Below are 22,311 nucleotides of genomic sequence, written 5' to 3' on the forward strand. Positions count from 1 at the left end.
ACACACACACACATCTGGATAATTATGAATTTGTCTAAAATGGCATAAAAAGTGGGGTTTTTAATCAAAGTATTCAAAAAAATTTTGAATCTCACGTTTTCAAACTGGGGAGCGCCAGAGCAATGATGATAAATTCACCACATAAAATCAAAACATAAATAAACACAATAACATTTATTTTGAAGTTAAATAAAAATGAATAGCCTAAATAACCATAGTCCAGTGGATGGTGGATATGATAACAGATGTAACTAGAAAAAGTTCGTCGAGACAAACTTTAAGTTGGCTTGTGAAAGTTTTGACCAGAAAGTTTGAAGTTTAAAGTAGTTTGAAGTTTAAAGTAGTTTATAGTTTAAATTAGTTTAAAGTTTAAATTAGTCTAAAGTTTAAATTAGTTTGAATTTTAAAGTAGTTTATAGTTTAAATTAGTTTAAAGTTTAAATTAGTTTGAATTTTAAAGTAGTTTGAAGATTAAATTAGTTCAAAGTTTAAAGTAGTCTAAAGTTTAAATTAGTTTGAATTTTAAAGTAGTTTATTGTTTAAAGTAGTTTGAAGTTTAAATTAGTTTAAAGTTTAACTTAGTTGCTAGATAGATACATAGACACTCAGATAGATAGATAGATAGACACTCAGATAGATAGATAGATAGATAGATATTTACCCTCAGATAGATAGATAGATATAGATAGATAAATATTTACCCTCAGATAGATAGATAGATAGATAGATATTGACCCTCAAATAGATAGATTTTTAGCATGTTTTAGCACTTCGCTAGGCGATGCTAGCATGTGTTAGCATGATGCTAGCACGTTTTTTAGCATTTTTTAGCACTTCGCTAGGCGATGCTAGCATGTGTTAGCATTATGCTAACACGTTTTTAGCATGTTTTAGCACTTCGCTAGGCGATGCTAGCATGTGTTAGCATGATGCTAGCACGTTTTAGCACTTCGCTAGGCGATGCTAGCATGTGTTAGCATGATGCTAGCACTTTTTTAGCATGTTTTAGCACTTCGCTAGGCGATGCTAGCATGTGTTACCAGTGTAGACTGATTCCCAAACAAATGACTCTAATGAGCCGGTTCTTTTGAATCTACAGTATGAAACATACAGTGTGACCAGTGTAGTCTGATTACAACATTAATGACTCTAATGAGCCAGTTCTTTTGAATCCACAGTGTGAAACATACAGTGTGACCAGTGTAGACTGATTCCCAAACAAATGACTCTAATGAGCCAGTTCTTTTGAATCTACAGTGTGAAACATACAGTGTGACCAGTGTAGTCTGATTCCCAAATTAATGACTCTAATGAGCCAGTTCTTTTGAATCTAAAATGTGAAACATACAGTGTGACCAGTGTAATCTGATTACAATATTAATGACTCTAATGAGCCGGTTCTTTTGACTCTACAGTGTGAAACATACAGTGTGACCAGTTTAGTCTGATTCCCCAATGAATGACTCTAATGAGCCAGTTCTTTTGAATCTACAATGTGAAACTTACAGTGTGACCAGTTTAGTCTGATTCCCAAATGAATGACTCTAATGAGCCAGTTCTACAGTGTAGTGTTAAAAAAGTTTAACTTAGTTGCTAGATAGATAGATAGATAGATAGATAGATATTGACCCTCAGATAGATGCTAGCACGTTTTTAGCATGTTTTAGCGTGTGGCTATGAAGATTTTAGGTCATTACTTTTTGGCTGCTTGATAAAATAAATCCTCTGAGGGGGAGAGAGAGGGAGAGATGCAGGGCTGACAGGCCCTTTTTGTCTGTGTGTGTGAAAATGTCAGTTGGGATTTAAATTTCTGAACATTCCAGCAATGTTAAGTCAATGGGAGTTTTTTCTGAGTTTGATCGTCATTTTAGGAAAACCGTAAGTCCGATCAGTTAGAAAAGATATAGCACACTATTCGGGATTAGTCTGAAGGTCTGTGCCGAAGTTTGGTGCCTGTAGCTTAAAAGCTCTAGGAGGAGTTAGATATCGAAATTTCACGCTAAGAAGAATAAGAAGAATCAGTATAACTAGAAAAAAGTTTGTCGAGACAAACTTTAAGTTGGCTTGTGAAAGTTTGGACCAGAAAGTTTGAAGAAGTTTAAAGTAGTTTGAATTTTAAATTTGTTTATAGTTTAAATTAGTTTGTAGTTTAAATTAGTTTGTAGTTTAAATTAGTTTAAAGTTTAAATTAGTCTAAAGTTTAAATTAGTTTGAATTTTAAAAGTAGTTTGAAGATTAAATTAGTTCAAAGTTTAAAGTAGTCTAAAGTTTAAATTAGTTTGAATTTTAAAGTAGTTTATTGTTTAAAGTAGTTTGAAGTTTAAAGTAGTTTATAGTTTAAATGAGTTTAAAGTAGTTTGTAGTTTAAAGTAGTTAAAAGTTTAACTTAGTTGCTAGATAGATAGATAGATAGACACTCAGATAGATAGATAGATAGGTAGATAGATATTTACCCTCAGATAGATAGATAGATATAGATAGATAAATATTTACCCTCAGATAGATAGATAGATAGATAGAGACCCTCAAATAGATAGATAGATAGATAGATATTGACCCTCAGATAGATAGATAGATAGATAGATAGACAGATAGATGCTAGCACGTTTTTAGCATTTTTTAGTACTTCACTAGGTGATACTAGCATGTGTTAGCATGATGCTAGCACGTTTTTAGCATCTTTTAGCACTTCGCTTGGCGATGCTAGCATGTGTTAGCATGATGCTAGCACGTTTTTAGCATGTTTTAGCACTTCGCTAGGTGATGCTAACATGTGTTAGCATGATGCTAGCATGTTTTTAGCATGTTTTAGCGTGTGGCTAGGAAGATTTTAGGTCATTACTTTTTGGCTGCTTGATAAAAGAAATCCTCTGAGGGAGAGAGAGAGGGAGAGATGCAGGGCTGACAGGCCCTTTTTGTGTGTGTGTGTGAAAATGTCAGTTGGAATTTGAATTTCTGAACATTCCGCAATGTTAAGTCAATGGGAGTTTTTCTGAGTTTGATCGTCATTTTAGGAAAACCGTAAGTCCGATCAGTTAGAAAAGATATAGCACACTATTCGGGATTAGTCTGAAGGTCTGTGCCGAGTTTGGTGCCTGTAGCTTAAAAGCTCTAGGAGGAGTTAGATATAGAAATTTCTGAGTAAGAAGAATAATAATAACTAGAAAAAGTTGTCGAGACAAACTTTAAGTTGGCTTGTGAAAGTTTGGACCAGAAAGTTTGAAGTTTAAAGTAGTTTGAAGTTTAAAGTAGTTTGAAGTTTAAATTAGTTTTTAGTTTAAATTAGTTTAAAGTTTAAATTAGTCTAAAGTTTAAATTAGTTTGTGTTAAGCATGATGCTAACACGCTTTTAAGCATGTTTTAAGCACTTCGCTAGTTGATGCTAACATGTGTTAACATGATGCTAAGACGCTTTTAGCATGTTTTAAGCACTTCACTAGGCGATGCTAAGATGTGTTAAGATGATGCTAAGACGCTTTTAAGCATGTTTTAAGACTCGCTACGGCGATGCTAAGCATGTGTTAAGCATGATGCTAAGACGCTTTTAGCATTTTTTAAGCACTTCGCTAGGCGATGCTAAGATGTGTTAAGCATGATGCTAAGACGCTTTTAAGCATGTTTTAACGACTTCGCTAGGCGATGCTAAGATGTGTTAAGATGATGCTAAGACGCTTTAAGCATGTTTTAAGACTTCGCTAGGCGATGCTAAGCATGTGTTAAGCATGATGCTAAGACGCTTTTAAGCATTTTTAAGCACTTCGCTAGGCGATGCTAAGCATGTGTTAAGATGATGCTAAGACGCTTTTAGCATGTTTTAAGACTTCGCTAGGCGATGCTAAGATGTGTTAAGCATGATGCTAAGACGTTTTAAGCATTTTTAAGCACTTCGCTAGGCGATGCTAAGATGTGTTAAGCATGATGCTAAGACGCTTTTAAGCATGTTTTAAGACTTCGCTAGGCGATGCTAAGATGTGTTAAGCATGATGCTAAGACTTTTTAAGCATTTTTTAGAACTTCGCTAGGCGATGCTAAGATGTGTTAACATGATGCTAAGATGTTTTTAGCATTTTTAAGCACTTTGCTAGGCGATGCTAAGATGTGTTAAGCATGATGCTAAGACATTTTTAGCATGTTTTAAGCACTTCGCTAGTCAATGCTAAGCATGTGTTAAGATGATGCTAAGCATGTTTTTAGCATGTTTTAAGCGTGTGGCTAGGAAGATTTTAGGTCATTACTTTTTGGCTGCTTGATAAAAGAAATCCTCTGAGGGAGAGAGAGAGGGAGAGATGCAGGGCTGACAGGCCCTTTTGTGTGTGTGTGTGAAAATGTCAGTTGAATTTGAATTTCTGAACATTCCGCAATGTTAAGTCAATGGGAGTTTTTTCTGAGTTTGATCGCCATTTTTAGGAAAACCGTAAGTCCGATCAGTTAGAAAAGATATAGCACACTATTCAGAATTAGTCTGAAGTGTCTGTGCCGAAGTTTGGTGCCTGTGGAGCTTAAAAGCTCTAGGAGGAGTTAGAGTTAGTAAATTTCTGACAGTAAGAATAATAATAATAACTAGATGGGTACATTTCCTGAAGAAAATGTGAGTGGTGCTTGCCGTGGCAAAACTCGCCAAACAGCATGTTGTAACTTGAAAATAACAAAAATTATGGTCATAAATAAACCAACCCAGAAATGTGTACGATGTTCTGGTGCAGAAATATGTGATTTGTTACTCGGTTGCTAGGGTAAGCCCGTGTGGTTGCTATGCAGTTACCAAGGTAATACAATACATGGCTCCTTTCCATCCTGAGTGAAATAAGTCAACCCGAAGTCTGTAGTGTGTTCTGGTGCAGAGATATGTGATATGTTGCTCGGTTGCTAGGGTAACTCCATCTGGTTGCTAGGCAGTTACCATAGTGATACTAATCAAGTCTCCTGGCCATCCTGATTAAAATAAATCAACCCGAAGTCTCTATGTTTTTGTGATGCAGAGATATGTGATTTTTTACTCGGTTGCTAGGGTAACCCCATCTGGTTGCTAGGCAGATACCATAGTGATACTAATCAAGTGTCCTTGCCATCCTTATTGAAATAAGTCAACCCGAAGTCTCTACGCTTTTCTGATGCAGAGATATGTGATTTGTTACTCGGTTGCTAGGGTAAGCCCATCTGGTTGCTAGGCAGTTACCATAGTGATACTAATGAAGTCTCCTTGCCATCCTTATTGAAATAAGTCAACCCGAAGTCTCTACGTTTTTCTGATGCAGAGATATGTGATTTGTTACTCGGTTGCTAGGGTAAGCCCATCTGGTTGCTAGGCAGTTACCATAGTGATTCTAATGAAGTCTCCTTGCCATCCTGATTGAAGTAAGTCAACCCGAAGTCTCTATGTTTTTGTGATGCAGAGATATGTGATTTGTTACTCGGTTGCTAGGGTAAGCCCATCTGGTTGCTAGGCAGTTACCATAGTGATACTAATGAAGTGTCCTTGCCATCCTGATTGAAATAAGTCAACCCGAAGTCTCTACGCTTTTCTGATGCAGAGATATGTGATTTGTTACTCGGTTGCTAGGGTAACCCCATCTGGTTGCTAGGCAGTTAACATAGTGATACTTATCAAGTGTCCTTGCCATCCTGATTGAAATAAATCAACCCAGAAGTCTCTCTGATTTTCTGGTGCAGAGATATAGTTACTGCTAAACGGTTGCTAGGGTACTCTGTGTAGTTGCTAGGAGTGGCTTGGCAGCTGCCAATCATGAATCTCCAAAGGCTGCTTGTCAGTATGAATGATATAAACCAACTCCCATGCCTCTGTGACATTCAGAATGGAAGATATCCCTCTATGGATTTTGGTTGTTAAGGTGCTCGACAATGGTTGCTAGGGAGGGGCTAGGAAGTGTTGAAGTGATGCATGATTGGCTGTTTGCTGTCCCGAGTCAAACGAGACCACCCTTGTGTTTCTATGACACTTCTATCCGGAGATATCCCTTTGATCTTTTTCAATAGAAGTCTATGGGACTTGTTGCTAAGGTGCTCTTAATGGTTGCTAGGGCGTGGCTTGATAGCTTCACAATGATCCAGAGAGACTGATTGGTTGTCTGAGTAAAATGAGCCCACCCCCTCGCCTCTATGACACTGTGATCCAGAGCTATGTTCAATACAAATCCCTATGCCTTTTCATTTCATGGGCCGCCCTACACCATTATAAGTCAATTGGGGCATTTTTGGGCAGCTCCTGCCCCCAGGGGTGCAACTTTTACCCCATATTGAGGTATGCTCTTACAGAGCCTGCCAGCCTCTTCAAATGTGGCAAATCACACGCTTCTACTGAAATCCTCGCTTGGAGCTGTGACGCCAAAGTTTGTCTCAATGTTAAGTCTATGGGATTTTTCGCCGCTTTTTTGCCCCTGGGGCAAATACCGCACTCGATCGCTTATAAAAGTCATAGCACACGTGTCCTCAATAGGCCGTTCGATTTGATACCTCATTCGTGGGTCTACGCCAAACGGTGCGGGACGAGTTAGGTGCCGAAGTTTTGTTAAGAGATATAATAAAAATAAAAACTAGATGGGTACATTTCCTGAAGAAAATGTGAGTGGTGCTTGCCGTGGCGAAACTCGTCAAACAGCATGTTGTAACTTGAAAAGAGCAAAAATCACGGTCGTAAATAAATGAACCCAGAAGTCTGTACGATTTTCTGGTGCAGAAATATGTGATTTGTTACTCGGTTGCTAGGGTAAGCCCATGTGGTTGCTATGCAGTTACCAAAGGTAATACAATACATTGCTCCTTTCCATCCTGAGTGAAATAAGTCAACCCGAAGTCTGTAGTGTTTTCTGGTGCAGAGATATGTGATTTGTTACTCGGTTGCTAGGGTAACCCCATCTGGTTGCTAGGCAGTTACCATAGTGATACTAATGAAGTGTCCTTGCCATCCTGGTTGAAATAAATCAACCCAGAAGTCTGTACTGATTTTCTGGTGCAGAGATATAGTGATTTGTTACTCGGTTGCTAGGGTACTCTGTTTAGTTGCTAGGAGTGGCTTGGCAGCTGCCAATTATGAATCTCCAAAGGCTGCTTGTCAGTATGAATGATATAAACCAACTCCCATGCCTCTGTGACATTCAGAATGGAAGATATCCCTGTATGGATTTTGGTTGCTAAGGTGGCTCGACAGTGGTTGCTAGGGAGGGGCTAGGAAGTGTTGAGGTGATTCATGATTGGCTGTTTGCTGCCCAGAGTCAAACGAGACCACCCTTGTGTTTCTATGACACTTCTATCCGGAGATATCCCTTTGATCTCTTTCATTAGAAGTCTATGGGACTTGTTGCTAAGGTGCTCTTAATGGTTGCTAGGGCGTGGCTTGATAGCTTCACAATGATCCAGAGAGACTGATTGGTTGTCTGAGTAAAATGAGCCCACCCCTCGTCTCTATGACACTGTGATCCAGAGCTATGTTCAATACAAATCCCTATGCCTTTTCATTTCATGGGCCGCCCTACACCATTATAAGTCAATTGGGGCATTTTTGGGCAGCTCCTGCCCCCCAGGGGTGCAACTTTTACCCCATATTGAGGTATGCTCTTACAGAGCCTGCCAGCCTCTTCAAATGTGGCAAATCACACGCTTCTACTAAATCCTCGCTTGGAGCTGTGACGCGTCAAAGTTTGTGTCAATGTTAAGTCTATGGGATTTTTCGCCGCTTTTTTGCCCCTGGGGCAAATACCGCACTCGATCGCTTATAAAAGTCATAGCACATGTGTCCTCAATAGGTCGTTCGATTTGACACCTCATTCGTGGGTCTACGCCAAACGGTGCGGGACGAGTTAGGTGTCAAGTTTTGTTAAGAGATATAAAAATAAAATAAAAATAAAAAGTATAATAATAAGTATGTGAGATTGCAATAGTGATGCTTTGCAAGCACCACTAACTAGATGGGTACATTTCCTGAAGAAAATGTGAGTGGTGCTTGCCGTGGCAAAACTCGTCAAACAGCATGTTGTAACTTGAAAAGAAAAAAAATTATGGTCATAAATAAATCAGCCCAGAAGTCTATACGATTTTCTGGTGCAGAAATATGTGATTTTTTACTCGGTTGCTAGGGTAAGCCCATGTGGTTGCTATGCAGTTACCAAGGTAATACAATACATGGCTCCTTTCCATCCTGAGTGAAATAAGTCAACCCGGAAGTCTGTAGTGTTTTCTGGTGCAGAGATATGTGATTTGTTACTCGGTTGCTAGGGTAACCCCATCTGGTTGCTAGGCAGTTACCATATTGATACTAATGAAGTGTCCTTGCCATCCTGGTTGAAATAAATCAACCCGAAGTCTGTACTCTTTTCTGGTGCCGAGATATGTGATTTGTTTCTCGGTTGCTAGGGTAACCCCATCTGGTTGCTAGGCAGTTACCATAGTGATAGTAATCAAGTGTCCTTGCGATCCTGAGTGAAATAAATCAACCCGAAGTCTGTACTCTTTTCTGGTGCCGAGATATGTGATTTGTTTCTCGGTTGCTAGGGTAACCCCATCTGGTTGCTAGGCAGTTACCATAGTGATAGTAATCAAGTGTCCTTGCGATCCTGAGTGAAATAAATCAACCCGAAGTCAGTACTATTTTCTGGTGCAGAGATATGTGATTTGTTACTCGGTTGCTAGGGTAACCCCATCTGGTTGCTAGGCAGTTACCATAGTGATAGTAATCAAGTGTCCTTGCCATCCTGATTGAAATAAGTCAACCCAGAAGTATCTACGCTTTTCTGATGCAGAGATATGTGATTTGTTACTCGGTTGCTAGGGTAACCCCATGTGGTTGCTAGGCAGTTACCATATTGATACTAATGAAGTGTCCTTGCCATCCTGGTTGAAATAAATCAACCTGGAAGTCTGTACTCTTTTCTGGTGCCGAGATATGTGATTTGTTTCTCGGTTGCTAGGGTAACCCCATCTGGTTGCTAGGCAGTTACCATAGTGATAGTAATGAAGTGTCCTTGCCATCCTGAGTGAAATAAATCAACCCGGAAGTCAGTACTATTTTCTGGTGCAGAGATATGTGATTTGTTACTCGGTTGCTAGGGTAACCCCATCTGGTTGCTAGGCAGTAATCATAGTGATACTAATCAAGTGTCCTTGCCATCCTGATTGAAATAAGTCAACCCGAAGTCTCTACGCTTTTCTGATGCAGAGATATGTGATTTGTTACTCGGTTGCTAGGGTAAGCTCATGTGGTTGCTAGGCAGTTACCATAGTGATACTAATGAAGTGTCCTTGCCATCCTGATTGAAATAAGTCAACCCGAAGTCTCTACGCTTTTCTGATGCAGAGATATGTGATTTGTTACTCGGTTGCTAGGGTAACCCCATCTGGTTGCTAGGCAGTTAACATAGTGATACTTATCAAGTCTCCTTGCCATCCTGATTGAAATAAGTCAACCCGAAGTCTCTATGTTTTTGTGATGCAGAGATATGTGATTTGTTACTCGGTTGCTAGGGTAAGCCCATCTGGTTGCTAGGCAGATACCATAGTGATACTAATCAAGTGTCCTTGCCATCCTGATTGAAATAAGTCAACCCGAAGTCTCTACGCTTTTCTGATGCAGAGATATGTGATTTGTTACTCGGTTGCTAGGGTAACCCCATCTGGTTGCTAGGCAGTTAAAATAGTGATACTTATCAAGTCTCCTTGCCATCCTGATTGAAATAAATCAACCCAGAAGTCTCTCTGATTTTCTGGTGCAGAGATATAGTTACTGCTAAACGGTTGCTAGGGTACTCTGTTTAGTTGCTAGGGAGTGGCTTGGCAGCTGCCAATCATGAATCTCCAAAGGCTGCTTGTCAGTATGAATGATATAAACCAACTCCCATGCCTCTGTGACATTCAGAATGGAAGATATCCCTCTATGGATTTTGGTTGTTAAGGTGCTCGAACAATGGTTGCTAGGGAGGGGCTAGGAAGTGTTGAGGTGATGCATGATTGGCTGTTTGCTGTCCCGAGTCAAACGAGACCACCCTTGTGTTTCTATGACACTTCTATCCGGAGATATCCCTTTGATCTGTTTCAATAGAAGTCTATGGGACTTGTTGCTAAGGTGCTCTTAATGGTTGCTAGGGCGTGGCTTGATAGCTTCACAATGATCCTGAGAGACTGATTGGTCGTCTGAGTAAAATGAGCCCACCCCCTCGTCTCTATGACACTGTGATCCAGAGCTATGTTCAATACAAATCCCTATGCCTTTTCATTTCATGGGCCGCCCTACACCATTATAAGTCAATTGGGGCATTTTTGGGCAGCTCCTGCCCCCAGGGGTGCAACTTTTACCCCATATTGAGGTATGCTCTTACAGAGCCTGCCAGCCTCTTCAAATGTGGCAAATCACACGCTTCTACTGAAATCCTCGCTTGGAGCTGTGACGCGTCAAAGTTTGTCTCAATGTTAAGTCTATGGGATTTTTCGGCCGCTTTTTTGCCCCTGGGGCAAATACCGCACTCGACGCTTATAAAAGTCATAGCACACGTGTCCTCAATAGGTCGCTCGATTTGACACCTCATTCGTGGGTCTACGCCAAACGGTGCGGACGAGTTAGGTGCCAAGTTTTGTTAAGAGATATAATAAAAATAAAAATAAAAAGTATAATAAGTATGTGAGATTACAATAGTGATGCTTTGCAAGCACCACTAATAAAAAGTATAATAAGTATGTGAGATTACAATAGTGATGCTTTGCAAGCACCACTAACTAGATGGGTACATTTCCTGAAGAAAATGTGAGTGGTGCTTGCCGTGGCAAAACTCGTCAAACAGCATGTTGTAACTTGAAAATAACAAAAATTATGGTCATAAATAAACCAACCCAGAAATGTGTACGATGTTCTGGTGCAGAAATATGTGATTTGTTACTCGGTTGCTAGGGTAAGCCCGTGTGGTTGCTATGCAGTTACCAAGGTAATACAATACATGGCTCCTTTCCATCCTGAGTGAAATAAGTCAACCCGAAGTCTGTAGTGTGTTCTGGTGCAGAGATATGTGATATGTTGCTCGGTTGCTAGGGTAACTCCATCTGGTTGCTAGGCAGTTACCATAGTGATACTAATCAAGTCTCCTGGCCATCCTGATTAAAATAAATCAACCCGAAGTCTCTATGTTTTTGTGATGCAGAGATATGTGATTTTTTACTCGGTTGCTAGGGTAACCCCATCTGGTTGCTAGGCAGATACCATAGTGATACTAATCAAGTGTCCTTGCCATCCTTATTGAAATAAGTCAACCCGAAGTCTCTACGCTTTTCTGATGCAGAGATATGTGATTTGTTACTCGGTTGCTAGGGTAAGCCCATCTGGTTGCTAGGCAGTTACCATAGTGATACTAATGAAGTCTCCTTGCCATCCTGATTGAAATAAGTCAACCCGAAGTCTCTATGTTTTTGTGATGCAGAGATATGTGATTTTTTACTCGGTTGCTAGGGTAACCCCATCTGGTTGCTAGGCAGATACCATAGTGATACTAATCAAGTGTCCTTGCCATCCTTATTGAAATAAGTCAACCCGAAGTCTCTACGCTTTTCTGATGCAGAGATATGTGATTTGTTACTCGGTTGCTAGGGTAAGCCCATCTGGTTGCTAGGCAGTTACCATAGTGATTCTAATGAAGTCTCCTTGCCATCCTGATTGAAGTAAGTCAACCCGAAGTCTCTATGTTTTTGTGATGCAGAGATATGTGATTTGTTACTCGGTTGCTAGGGTAAGCCCATCTGGTTGCTAGGCAGTTACCATAGTGATACTAATGAAGTGTCCTTGCCATCCTGATTGAAATAAGTCAACCCGAAGTCTCTACGCTTTTCTGATGCAGAGATATGTGATTTGTTACTCGGTTGCTAGGGTAACCCCATCTGGTTGCTAGGCAGTTAACATAGTGATACTTATCAAGTCTCCTTGCCATCCTGATTGAAATAAATCAACCCAGAAGTCTCTCTGATTTTCTGGTGCAGAGATATAGTTACTGCTAAACGGTTGCTAGGGTACTCTGTGTAGTTGCTAGGGAGTGGCTTGGCAGCTGCCAATCATGAATCTCCAAAGGCTGCTTGTCAGTATGAATGATATAAACCAACTCCCATGCCTCTGTGACATTCAGAATGGAAGATATCCCTCTATGGATTTTGGTTGTTAAGGTGCTCGACAATGGTTGCTAGGGAGGGGCTAGGAAGTGTTGAAGTGATGCATGATTGGCTGTTTGCTGTCCCGAGTCAAACGAGACCACCCTTGTGTTTCTATGACACTTCTATCCGGAGATATCCCTTTGATCTTTTTCAATAGAAGTCTATGGGACTTGTTGCTAAGGTGCTCTTAATGGTTGCTAGGGCGTGGCTTGATAGCTTCACAATGATCCAGAGAGACTGATTGGTTGTCTGAGTAAAATGAGCCCACCCCCTCGTCTCTATGACACTGTGATCCAGAGCTATGTTCAATACAAATCCCTATGCCTTTTCATTTCATGGGCCGCCCTACACCATTATAAGTCAATTGGGGCATTTTTGGGCAGCTCCTGCCCCCAGGGGTGCAACTTTTACCCCATATTGAGGTATGCTCTTACAGAGCCTGCCAGCCTCTTCAAATGTGGCAAATCACACGCTTCTACGAAATCCTCGCTTGGAGCTGTGACGCGCCAAAGTTTGTCTCAATGTTAAGTCTATGGGATTTTTCGGCCGCTTTTTGCCCCTGGGGCAAATACCGCACTCGATCGCTTATAAAAGTCATAGCACACGTGTCCTCAATAGGCCGCTCGATTTGATACCTCATTCGTGGGTCTACGCCAAACGGTGCGGGACGAAGTTAGGTGCCGAGTTTTGTTAAGAGATATAATAAAAATAAAAATAAAAGTATAATAAGTATGTGAGATTACAATAGTGATGCTTTGCAAGCACCACTAACTAGATAGGTACATTTCCTGAAGAAAATGTGAGTGGTGCTTGCCGTGGCAAAACTCGTCAAACAGCATGTTGTAACTTGAAAAGAACAAAAATTATGGTCATAAATAAATCAACCCAGAAGTCTGTACGATTTTCTGGTGCAGAAATATGTGATTTGTTACTCGGTTGCTAGGGTAAGCCCATGTGGTTGCTATGCAGTTACCAAGGTAATACAATACATGGCTCCTTTCCATCCTGAGTGAAATAAGTCAACCCGAAGTCTGTAGTGTTTTCTGGTGCAGAGATATGTGATTTGTTACTCGGTTGCTAGGGTAACCCCATCTGGTTGCTAGGCAGTTACCATAGTGATACTAATCAAGTGTCCTTGCCATCCTGATTGAAATAAATCAACCCGAAGTCTCTACTGTTTTCTGGTGCAGAGATATGTGATTTGTTACTCGGTTGCTAGGGTAACCCCATCTGGTTGCTAGGCAGTTACCATAGTGATACTAATCAAGTGTCCTTGCCATCCTGATTGAAATAAGTCAACCCGAAGTCTCTACTGCTTTTCTGATGCAGAGATATGTGATTTGTTACTCGGTTGCTAGGGTAACCCCATCTGGTTGCTAGGCAGTTACCATAGTGATACTAATCAAGTGTCCTTGCCATCCTGATTGAAATAAGTCAACCCGAAGTCTCTACGTATTTTCTGATGCAGAGATATGTGATTTGTTACTCGGTTGCTAGGGTAAGCCCATCTGGTTGCTAGGCAGTTACCATAGTGATACTAATGAAGTCTCCTTGCCATCCTGATTGAAGTAAGTCAACCCGAAGTCTCTATGTTTTTGTGATGCAGAGATATGTGATTTGTTACTCGGTTGCTAGGGTAAGCCCATCTGGTTGCTAGGCAGTTACCATAGTGATACTAATGAAGTGTCCTTGCCATCCTGATTGAAATAAGTCAACCCGAAGTCTCTACGCTTTTCTGATGCAGAGATATGTGATTTGTTACTCGGTTGCTAGGGTAACCCCATCTGGTTGCTAGGCAGTTAACATAGTGATACTTATCAAGTCTCCTTGCCATCCTGATTGAAATAAATCAACCCAGAAGTCTCTCTGATTTTCTGGTGCAGAGATATAGTTACTGCTAAACGGTTGCTAGGGTACTCTGTGTAGTTGCTAGGAGTGGCTTGGCAGCTGCCAATCATGAATCTCCAAAGGCTGCTTGTCAGTATGAATGATATAAACCAACTCCCATGCCTCTGTGACATTCAGAATGGAAGATATCCCTCTATGGATTTTGGTTGTTAAGGTGCTCGACAATGGTTGCTAGGGAGGGGCTAGGAAGTGTTGAAGTGATGCATGATTGGCTGTTTGCTGTCCCGAGTCAAACGAGACCACCCTTGTGTTTCTATGACACTTCTATCCGGAGATATCCCTTTGATCTTTTTCAATAGAAGTCTATGGGACTTGTTGCTAAGGTGCTCTTAATGGTTGCTAGGGCGTGGCTTGATAGCTTCACAATGATCCAGAGAGACTGATTGGTTGTCTGAGTAAAATGAGCCCACCCCTCGTCTCTATGACACTGTGATCCAGAGCTATGTTCAATACAAATCCCTATGCCTTTTCATTTCATGGGCCGCCCTACACCATTATAAGTCAATTGGGGCATTTTTGGGCAGCTCCTGCCCCCAGGGGTGCAACTTTTACCCCATATTGAGGTATGCTCTTACAGAGCCTGCCAGCCTCTTCAAATGTGGCAAATCACACGCTTCTACTGAAATCCTCGCTTGGAGCTGTGACGCCAAAGTTTGTCTCAATGTTAAGTCTATGGGATTTTTCGCCGCTTTTTTGCCCCTGGGGCAAATACCGCACTCGACGCTTATAAAAGTCATAGCACACGTGTCCTCAATAGGCCGCTCGATTTGATACCTCATTCGTGGGTCTACGCCAAACGGTGCGGGACGAAGTTAGGTGTCGAAGTTTTGTTAAGAGATATAAAAATAAAAATAAAGTAAAAATAATAAGTATAACTAGATAGGTACATTTCCTGAAGAAAATGTGAGTGGTGCTTGCCGTGGCAAAACTCGTCAAACAGCATGTTGTAACTTGAAAAGAAAAAAATTATGGTCATAAATAAATCAGCCCAGAAGTCTGTACGATTTTCTGGTGCAGAAATATGTGATTTTTTACTCGGTTGCTAGGGTAAGCCCATGTGGTTGCTATGCAGTTACCAAGGTAATACAATACATGGCTCCTTTCCATCCTGAGTGAAATAAGTCAACCCGAAGTCTGTAGTGTTTTCTGGTGCAGAGATATGTGATTTGTTACTCGGTTGCTAGGGTAACCCCATCTGGTTGCTAGGCAGTTACCATATTGATACTAATGAAGTGTCCTTGCCATCCTGGTTGAAATAAATCAACCCGAAGTCTGTACTCTTTTCTGGTGCCGAGATATGTGATTTGTTTCTCGGTTGCTAGGGTAACCCCATCTGGTTGCTAGGCAGTTACCATAGTGATAGTAATCAAGTGTCCTTGCGATCCTGAGTGAAATAAATCAACCCGAAGTCTGTACTCTTTTCTGGTGCCGAGATATGTGATTTGTTTCTCGGTTGCTAGGGTAACCCCATCTGGTTGCTAGGCAGTTACCATAGTGATAGTAATCAAGTGTCCTTGCGATCCTGAGTGAAATAAATCAACCCGAAGTCAGTACTATTTTCTGGTGCAGAGATATGTGATTTGTTACTCGGTTGCTAGGGTAACCCCATCTGGTTGCTAGGCAGTTACCATAGTGATAGTAATCAAGTGTCCTTGCCATCCTGATTGAAATAAGTCAACCCAGAAGTATCTACGCTTTTCTGATGCAGAGATATGTGATTTGTTACTCGGTTGCTAGGGTAACCCCATGTGGTTGCTAGGCAGTTACCATATTGATACTAATGAAGTGTCCTTGCCATCCTGGTTGAAATAAATCAACCTGGAAGTCTGTACTCTTTTCTGGTGCCGAGATATGTGATTTGTTTCTCGGTTGCTAGGGTAACCCCATCTGGTTGCTAGGCAGTTACCATAGTGATAGTAATGAAGTGTCCTTGCCATCCTGAGTGAAATAAATCAACCCGAAGTCAGTACTATTTTCTGGTGCAGAGATATGTGATTTGTTACTCGGTTGCTAGGGTAACCCCATCTGGTTGCTAGGCAGTAATCATAGTGATACTAATCAAGTGTCCTTGCCATCCTGATTGAAATAAGTCAACCCGAAGTCTCTACGCTTTTCTGATGCAGAGATATGTGATTTGTTACTCGGTTGCTAGGGTAAGCTCATGTGGTTGCTAGGCAGTTACCATAGTGATACTAATGAAGTGTCCTTGCCATCCTGATTGAAATAAGTCAACCCGAAGTCTCTACGCTTTTCTGATGCAGAGATATGTGATTTGTTACTCGGTTGCTAGGGTAACCCCATCTGGTTGCTAGGCAGTTAACATAGTGATACTTATCAAGTCTCCTTGCCATCCTGATTGAAATAAGTCAACCCGAAGTCTCTATGTTTTTGTGATGCAGAGATATGTGATTTGTTACTCGGTTGCTAGGGTAAGCCCATCTGGTTGCTAGGCAGTTACCATAGTGATACTAATGAAGTGTCCTTGCCATCCTGATTGAAATAAGTCAACCCGAAGTCTCTACGCTTTTCTGATGCAGAGATATGTGATTTGTTACTCGGTTGCTAGGGTAACCCCATCTGGTTGCTAGGCAGTTAACATAGTGATACTTATCAAGTCTCCTTGCCATCCTGATTGAAATAAATCAACCCAGAAGTCTCTCTGATTTTCTGGTGCAGAGATATAGTTACTGCTAAACGGTTGCTAGGGTACTCTGTTTAGTTGCTAGGAGTGGCTTGGCAGCTGCCAATCATGAATCTCCAAAGGCTGCTTGTCAGTATGAATGATATAAACCAACTCCCATGCCTCTGTGACATTCAGAATGGAAGATATCCCTCTATGGATTTTGGTTGTTAAGGTGCTCGACAATGGTTGCTAGGGAGGGCTAGGAAGTGTTGAAGTGATGCATGATTGGCTGTTTGCTGTCCCGAGTCAAACGAGACCACCCTTGTGTTTCTATGACACTTCTATCCGGAGATATCCCTTTGATCTGTTTCAATAGAAGTCTATGGGACTTGTTGCTAAGGTGCTCTTAATGGTTGCTAGGGCGTGGCTTGATAGCTTCACAATGATCCTGAGAGACTGATTGGTCGTCTGAGTAAAATGAGCCCACCCCCTCGTCTCTATGACACTGTGATCCAGAGCTATGTTCAATACAAATCCCTATGCCTTTTCATTTCATGGGCCGCCCTACACCATTATAAGTCAATTGGGGCATTTTTGGGCAGCTCCTGCCCCCAGGGGTGCAACTTTTACCCCATATTGAGGTATGCTCTTACAGAGCCTGCCAGCCTCTTCAAATGTGGCAAATCACACGCTTCTACTGAAATCCTCGCTTGGAGCTGTGACGCGCCAAAGTTTGTCTCAATGTTAAGTCTATGGGATTTTTCGGCCGCTTTTTTGCCCCTGGGGCAAATACCGCACTCCGATCGCTTATAAAAGTCATAGCACACGTGTCCTCAATAGGTCGCTCGATTTGACACCTCATTCGTGGGTCTACGCCAAACGGTGCGGACGAGTTAGGTGCCAAGTTTTGTTAAGAGATATAATAAAATAAGAAATAATAATAAATAATAAGAACTAGATAGGTACATTTCCTGAAGAAAATGTGAGTGGTGCTTGCCGTGGCAAAACTCGTCAAATAGCATGTTGTAACTTGAAAAGAACAAAAATTATGGTCATAAATAAATCAACCCAGAAGTCTGTACGATTTTCTGGTGCAGAAATATGTGATTTGTTACTCGGTTGCTAGGGTAAGCCCATGTGGTTGCTAGGCAGTTACCATAGGTGATACTAATACATGGCTCCTTTCCATCCTGAGTGAAATAAGTCAACCCGAAGTCTGTACTGTTTTCTGGTGCAGAGATATGTGATTTGTTACTCGGTTGCTAGGGTAACCCCATCTGGTTGCTAGGCAGTTACCATAGTGATACTAATCAAGTCTCCTTGCCATCCTGATTGAAATAAGTCAACCCGAAGTCTCTACGTTTTTGTGATGCAGAGATATGTGATTTGTTACTCGGTTGCTAGGGTAACCCCATCTGGTTGCTAGGCAGTTACCATAGTGATACTAATGAAGTGTCCTTGCCATCCTGATTGAAATAAGTCAACCCGAAGTCTCTACGCTTTTCTGATGCAGAGATATGTGATTTGTTACTCGGTTGCTAGGGTAACCCCATCTGGTTGCTAGGCAGTTACCATAGTGATACTAATGAAGTGTCCTTGCCATCCTGATTGAAATAAATCAACCCGAAGTCTCTACTGCTTTTCTGGTGCAGAGATATGTGATTTGTTACTCGGTTGCTAGGGTAACCCCATCTGGTTGCTAGGCAGTTACCATAGTGATACTAATCAAGTGTCCTTGCCATCCTGATTGAAATAAATCAACCCGAAGTCTCTACTATTTTCTGATGCAGAGATATGTGATTTGTTACTCGGTTGCTAGGGTAACCCCATCTGGTTGCTAGGCAGTTACCATAGTGATAGCTAATCAAGTGTCCTTGCCATCCTGATTGAAATAAGTCAACCCGAAGTCTCTATGATTTTCTGATGCAGAGATATGTGATTTGTTACTCGGTTGCTAGGGTAACCCCATCTGGTTGCTAGGCAGTTACCATAGTGATACTAATGAAGTGTCCTTGCCATCCTGATTGAAATAAGTCAACCTGAAGTCTCTACTGCTTTTCTGATGCAGAGATATGTGATTTGTTACTCGGTTGCTAGGGTAACCCCATCTGGTTGCTAGGCAGTTACCATAGTGATACTAATCAAGTGTCCTTGCCATCCTGATTGAAATAAATCAACCCGGAAGTCTCTACGATTTTCTGATGCAGAGATATGTGATTTGTTACTCGGTTGCTAGGGTAACCCCATCTGGTTGCTAGGCAGTTACCATAGTGATACTAATCAAGTGTCCTTGCCATCCTGATTGAAATAAGTCAACCCGAAGTCTCTATGCTTTTCTGATGCAGAGATATGTGATTTGTTACTCGGTTGCTAGGGTAACCCCATCTGGTTGCTAGGCAGTTACCATAGTGATACTAATCAAGTGTCCTTGCCATCCTGATTGAAATAAGTCAACCCGAAGTCTCTACGCTTTTCTGATGCAGAGATATGTGATTTGTTACTCGGTTGCTAGGGTAACCCCATCTGGTTGCTAGGCAGTTACCATAGTGATACTAATCAAGTGTCCTTGCCATCCTGATTGAAATAAGTCAACCCGAAGTCTGTACTCTTTCTGGTGCAGAGATATGTGATTTGTTACTCGGTTGCTAGGGTAACCCCATCTGGTTGCTAGGCAGTTACCATAGTGATAGTAATCAAGTGTCCTTGCCATCCTGAGTGAAATAAATCAACCCGAAGTCTGTACTATTTTCTGGTGCAGAGATATGTGATTTGTTACTCGGTTGCTAGGGTAACCCCATCTGGTTGCTAGGCAGTTACCATAGTGATAGTAATCAAGTGTCCTTGCCATCCTGATTGAAATAAGTCAACCCAGAAGTCTCTACGATTTTCTGATGCAGAGATATGTGATTTGTTACTCGGTTGCTAGGGTAACCCCATCTGGTTGCTAGGCAGTTACCATAGTGATACTAATGAAGTGTCCTTGCCATCCTGATTGAAATAAATCAACCCGAAGTCTGTACTATTTTCTGGTGCAGAGATATGTGATTTGTTACTCGGTTGCTAGGGTAACCCCATCTGGTTGCTAGGCAGTTACCATAGTGATAGTAATCAAGTGTCCTTGCCATCCTGATTGAAATAAGTCAACCCGAAGTCTCTATGTTTTCTGATGCAGAGATATGTGATTTGTTACTCGCTGCTAGGGTAACCCCATCTGGTTGCTAGGCAGTTACCATAGTGATACTAATCAAGTGTCCTTGCCATCCTGATTGAAATAAATCAACCCGAAGTCTCTATGTTTTCTGATGCAGAGATATGTGATTTGTTACTCGTTGCTAGGGTAACCCCATCTGGTTGCTAGGCAGTTACCATAGTGATACTAATCAAGTGTCCTTGCCATCCTGATTGAAATAAGTCAACCCGAAGTCTGTACGCTTTCTGATGCAGAGATATGTGATTTGTTACTCGGTTGCTAGGGTAAGCCCATCTGGTTGCTAGGCAGTTACCATAGTGATACTAATGAAGTCTCCTTGCCATCCTGATTGAAATAAGTCAACCCGAAGTCTCTATGTTTTTGTGATGCAGAGATATGTGATTTGTTACTCGGTTGCTAGGGTAACCCCATCTGGTTGCTAGGCAGATACCATAGTGATACTAATCAAGTGTCCTTGCCATCCTGATTGAAATAAGTCAACCCGAAGTCTCTACGCTTTTCTGATGCAGAGATATGTGATTTGTTACTCGGTTGCTAGGGTAACCCCATCTGGTTGCTAGGCAGTTACCATAGTGATACTAATCAAGTGTCCTTGCCATCCTGATTGAAATAAGTCAACCCGAAGTCTCTATGTTTTTGTGATGCAGAGATATGTGATTTGTTACTCGGTTGCTAGGGTAAGCCCATCTGGTTGCTAGGCAGTTACCATAGTGATACTAATGAAGTGTCCTTGCCATCCTGATTGAAATAAGTCAACCCGAAGTCTCTACGCTTTTCTGATGCAGAGATATGTGATTTGTTACTCGGTTGCTAGGGTAACCCCATCTGGTTGCTAGGCAGTTACCATAGTGATACTAATCAAGTCTCCTTGCCATCCTGATTGAAATAAATCAACCCAGAAGTCTCTCTGATTTTCTGGTGCAGAGATATAGTTACTGCTAAACGGTTGCTAGGGTACTCTGTTTAGTTGCTAGGAGTGGCTTGGCAGCTGCCAATCATGAATCTCCAAAGGCTGCTTGTCAGTATGAATGATATAAACCAACTCCCATGCCTCTGTGACATTCAGAATGGAAGATATCCTCTATGGATTTTGGTTGTTAAGGTGCTCGACAATGGTTGCTAGGGAGGGCTAGGAAGTGTTGAAGTGATGCATGATTGGCTGTTTGCTGTCCCGAGTCAAACGAGACCACCCTTGTGTTTCTATGACACTTCTATCCGAGATATCCCTTTGATCTTTTTCAATAGAAGTCTATGGGACTTGTTGCTAAGGTGCTCTTAATGGTTGCTAGGGCGTGGCTTGATAGCTTCACAATGATCCTGAGAGACTGATTGGTTGTCTGAGTAAAATGAGCCCACCCCCTCGTCTCTATGACACTGTGATCCAGAGCTATGTTCAATACAAATCCCTATGCCTTTTCATTTCATGGGCCGCCCTACACCATTATAAGTCAATTGGGGCATTTTTAGGCAGCTCCTGCCCCCAGGGGTGCAACTTTTACCCCATATTGAGGTATGCTCTTACAGAGCCTGCCAGCCTCTTCAAATGTGGCAAATCACACGCTTCTACTAAATCCTCGCTTGGAGCTGTGACGCCAAAGTTTGTCTCAATGTTAAGTCTATGGGATTTTTCGCCGCTTTTTTGCCCCTGGGGCAAATACCGCACTCGATCGCTTATAAAAGTCATAGCACACGTGTCCTCAATAGGCCGCTCGATTTGACACCTCATTCGTGGGTCTACGCCAAACGGTGCGGGACGAGTTAGGTGTCAAGTTTTGTTAAGAGATATAATAATAAAAAATAAAAATAAAATAAGTATGTGAGATTACAATAGTGATGCTTTGCAAGCACCACTAACTAGATAGGTACATTTCCTGAAGAAAATGTGAGTGGTGCTTGCCGTGGCAAAACTCGGCCAAACAGCATGTTGTAACTTGAAAAGAACAAAAATTATGGTCATAAATAAATCAACCCAGAAGTCTGTACGATTTTCTGGTGCAGAAATATGTGATTTGTTACTCGGTTGCTAGGGTAAGCCCATGTGGTTGCTATGCAGTTACCAAGGTAATACAATACATGGCTCCTTTCCATCCTGAGTGAAATAAGTCAACCCGAAGTCTGTAGTGTTTTCTGGTGCAGAGATATGTGATTTGTTGCTCGGTTGCTAGGGTAACCCCATCTGGTTGCTAGGCAGTTACCATAGTGATACTAATCAAGTCTCCTTGCCATCCTGATTGAAATAAGTCAACCCGAAGTCTCTACGTTTTCTGATGCAGAGATATGTGATTTGTTACTCGGTTGCTAGGGTAACCCCATCTGGTTGCTAGGCAGTTACCATAGTGATACTAATGATGTCTCTTGCCATCCTGATTGAAATAAGTCAACCCGAAGTCTCTACGCTTTTGTGATGCAGAGATATGTGATTTGTTACTGGTTG

General features: G+C 41.5%; 1 protein-coding gene across 1 annotated transcript in view; it reads right to left on the reverse strand.

Annotated features, from left to right (window-relative positions):
- The window catches only part of pwp2h (PWP2 small subunit processome component), an 87,211-nt gene that overhangs the window by 42,882 nt on the left and 22,018 nt on the right, over window positions 1-22,311 (reverse strand). The window lies entirely within an intron of this gene.

This window comes from Xyrauchen texanus, chromosome 5 (genome assembly GCF_025860055.1).
Source record: "Xyrauchen texanus isolate HMW12.3.18 chromosome 5, RBS_HiC_50CHRs, whole genome shotgun sequence".
Lineage (NCBI taxonomy): Eukaryota > Metazoa > Chordata > Actinopteri > Cypriniformes > Catostomidae > Xyrauchen > Xyrauchen texanus.